Below are 3,794 nucleotides of genomic sequence, written 5' to 3'. Positions count from 1 at the left end.
GTTACATCAGTCTGTTTTATTGGACAACTGGAGCAGATTTCCTGAGTGAAGTTCTTCTGTTTAATGATTTTACAGTACATCCATGGTCTGTATCCTCCAATCCCTTGGACAAGCTGCTACAAGGAAAAGGTGCACGGCATCACCATCACAACTGCTTTTTTCCTTTTTTTTCCCTCATGTCGGTCAGGGCAGAGCTCTAGAGATAGTAAGAGTTGCGACGCTCCCATAGGGTCCCGTTGTACGCTTTCTTCCAGTCTACTTCCGGGTTGTGGAGGCTTGTTTAGTTCCAAGCACCGCTTCGACACTGACAGCCACCGTTCATTTGCACTGCAGGTCGTTGAGTATATGTGGAGGTAAGTTGATGAAATGCCTACCTCTTTTGAATTGTCAACTGCCTATATTTTATCAGAGGCTCTTTATGATGCATATGCTGAGCTTTATTTGTATTTGTGCAGCGTAATTATATATATTTTTTATCTTGGTAGACGACCGAATTTCTGCTACTTTTTTTTTAGCTCGACTCTGCTGTTAGTTGTGAAGTTATCTCCAGGGATATATTGACGGATTAATTGCTGATGAGTCGCTACCTCTTTTTAATTTTAACGTCTTTATATTATATCAGAAGCCCTTTGTGGTGCATACATTTGTCTGTATTTGTGAATATTAGCAGATGACCGACTTTCAGGCCTGGCCATGTGCTTGTTAGCTCTTCTTTGAAAGCTACCTAGCTACATCGCTACCTCTTTTTAATTGTCAAGACTACGTCCTTTATATGAGACCCTTTATAATGCATAAACTTATACTTGTAAGTATTTAACAAATATATTTATTAATATCTATCGTATCTATCCTCCAGTATCCCGAGAGCCCTCACTGAAGACACGAAGACCCTCATTGTTTCTCCCATTGTCAATAAAAACATACTATTTCATTCATCAAAGCATAATGAGTTGTTATTCTTGAATATATATTCTGTGTATGTCTTAAAATGGTTATAGTGAGTCAACTCCTGCCTGGACACTATCTGCTGAATGGACTGTTGTTACTCTGCTTTTCAATAACTCCTAGACTACGGGTAAGTGAATCAGAGAAATATAGACATTGTCTGGAAATACAATAATCCAGCTGGGCAAAAATTAACATCTTCAATCATCTTACATTTCTGTGTAAAAGTCGATTTTCCATGCTAACACGAATGTGAAACATTCCCTCCAAAACCCCAAAAGTGTCTTTAATATGTCACCTTACGGCTCAAAATGTAAAACTGACATTTACATACATACTCCAATGAATTAATAATCAAACAAGTACTTGGAGGTGTGATTTTATTCCTTTTTTTACCGTGAAATCGCCGCTCTCAGTCCCATAGAAGGAAATGACAGCGCTGCCTGTTTGGAACTATTCAGGCTTACATGAACCACGTGACCGCCCCGCTGCGAGAGCATGAGTGTCGCAACTCTTACTATCTCTAGGGCTCTGGGTCAGGGATAACAAGCATGATGGTGGACTTCCTGCAATCCAACAGAAACAACAACAGACAAGAAGCAAGATAAATGGCATGTAGCATGTTTTTTATTTGGAGACATTTAAGATTAAAGTTACTTAAAATAGTTGTTTTTTTAAATAAAGGTGTGAAAAATGATCTAAACTAAGATGTGGTTGACAAATTGATAAAATCATAAGTTCAGTTATTAATGTTTTAATAGCAGTTAGCCTGTAAAGTCACTGGATTGTGTCAGAAGGTCTTGTGGATATGTATTTATACAGGCTAATGTGGTATCTATTCATTCCTACCTGAGACTTTCACATACACTACCAGTCAAAAGTTTTGACACCTTCTAATTTCATGTTTTTTTCTTTATTTTCATGACTACTGACGTTGTCGATTCTCACTGAAGGCATCAAAACTGTGAATGAACACAAGTTGAATTATGTAGTAAACAAAAAGGTGAAATAAGTCAAAACATGTTTTATATTTTAGATTCTTAAAAATAGCCACCCTTTGCTTAATAATCCATTCTGGGCAAAGACGTCGGGTGGAATCAAAGATCTCTAATTTGGACTCATCAGATCAAAGCACAGTTTTCCACTGATCTAATGTCCATTCCTGGTGTTTCTTGGCCCAAACTAATATCTTCTACTTGTTGCCTTCCCTTAGTAGTGATTTCTTATCAGCCATTTGACCATAAAGGCCTGATTGGTCAATCTCCTCTGACCAGTTGATGCAGAGATATGGCTTCTACGAGAACTCTGTGTGGCATTTATCTGGGCTCCAATCTGAAGGGCTGTTAACTTGTGATTTCTGAGGCTGGTAACTTGAATGAACTTCCCCTTAGCAGCAGACGTGACTCTTGGTCTTGCTTTCCTTTTCATGTGCGCCAGTTTTGTCATTACGTTTAATAGTTTTTGCGACTGCACATTCAAAGTTGTTGCAATTTTCCGGACTGACTGACCTTCAGTTCTTAAAGTTATGATGGACTATCATTTCTCTTTACTTAACTGATTGGTTCTTGCCATATCATGGATTCTAACAGTTTTCAAATAGGACTGTCAACTGTCAACCCGGTCTCACAAGGATTTGTGAAACTGTCACGTAAATTAATCTATGGTTACGTGCGCACCAACACGATTTCTCATATTTTACGTGTTGCTCACAACGAAATTCAAACCAATGTATTTCAAGAAGAGGACTTTTCATGCCACTCAGAACGTATTTCAAGCGAATATTTTTAATGTAAAACGTTGCGAATCCAAGCGGAGGACTTTTCATGCCACTCAGAATGTATTTCAAACGAATATTTTTAATGTAAAAGCGTTGCGAATCCAACGCTATATTTTGCATTACATCGTCCCATATATATAATGTGATGCCTTTATTTTTGCTGCAGGATTTGGGTATTTGAGATTAAAAAAACATTAGTGTTTGTTTGTTTGCAAACGGGTTTGATTTTGTTTTCATATCTGAATCTTAATCACACCTGAATAGAACGTTTAATTAATCAAATATTCCTCGTGTGTCATGTTTCTCCTCGGTCAGATTTAAGCGAGTTACGTAGGGCATTTTGAATCGGTATATTATATTTTTAATGTAAAAGCATTGCGAATCCAACGCTATATTTTGCATTCACAGGGGCCGGCAATTAGATGTGGCTTCGGGCCAAAATTTGTGTAAACATTATTCGGCCGTTTGACCGACGGGCCGGTGCGCTGGTATTTATTAAATAATTTTGATGAGTGGCTATCCAATGCCTGTATAGCTCAGCACATTAAGCAGGTGACTCATGTACAAGAGCTGGTCTTGGACGCGGGTTCGATTCCGGTCTGCTTTATTATAATATTTTGGAAGTTTTTCATACACAAATGCAGATTTCTAAACGGACTGCTGTAAAACTTTTTAACATGATTGAAGATATCAAACTCATCTACAACCCCTAACCCATTGGACATTCATGCGGACAGACTCCTGTTTCAATTTAAAAAAATTAAACAAAACAAAACAAAACAAAACGTGCAGCACTTCGGCACCTTTCTTCTTCGGTGGTGTCTGTGTAAAACAATGTCCAACATGCAAACAGCACACCTAGCGCCATGAAGCACAAAATGCAGGTGTAAATCAATGGGGTGCTGAACATGGTAATATTCATAGCGGAAATAACAGATAATAATAATAATGATAGGTAATAGAATATTCTGAAATTAAGCTCGACTGTAGATAGGTATTTTGCAAACACTGTAAACACACACACACACACACACACACACTAATATACGTTAGAGAAGCAGATAATGGCAGT

General features: G+C 37.9%; 1 long non-coding RNA gene across 1 annotated transcript; it reads left to right on the top strand.

Annotated features, from left to right (window-relative positions):
• The first annotated feature begins 236 nt into the window (after nucleotides 1–236).
• On the top strand, nucleotides 237–940 carry LOC127535940 (uncharacterized). The gene is made up of 2 exons (XR_007944872.1): nucleotides 237–353; nucleotides 857–940. It is a non-coding gene; the product is annotated as an uncharacterized LOC127535940 (long non-coding RNA).
• The last annotated feature ends 2,854 nt before the right edge of the window (nucleotides 941–3,794 follow it).

The sequence above is a fragment of the Acanthochromis polyacanthus genome, chromosome 10, assembly GCF_021347895.1.
Source record: "Acanthochromis polyacanthus isolate Apoly-LR-REF ecotype Palm Island chromosome 10, KAUST_Apoly_ChrSc, whole genome shotgun sequence".
Lineage (NCBI taxonomy): Eukaryota > Metazoa > Chordata > Actinopteri > Pomacentridae > Acanthochromis > Acanthochromis polyacanthus.
This window is presented reverse-complemented; position numbering and strand designations above follow the sequence as displayed.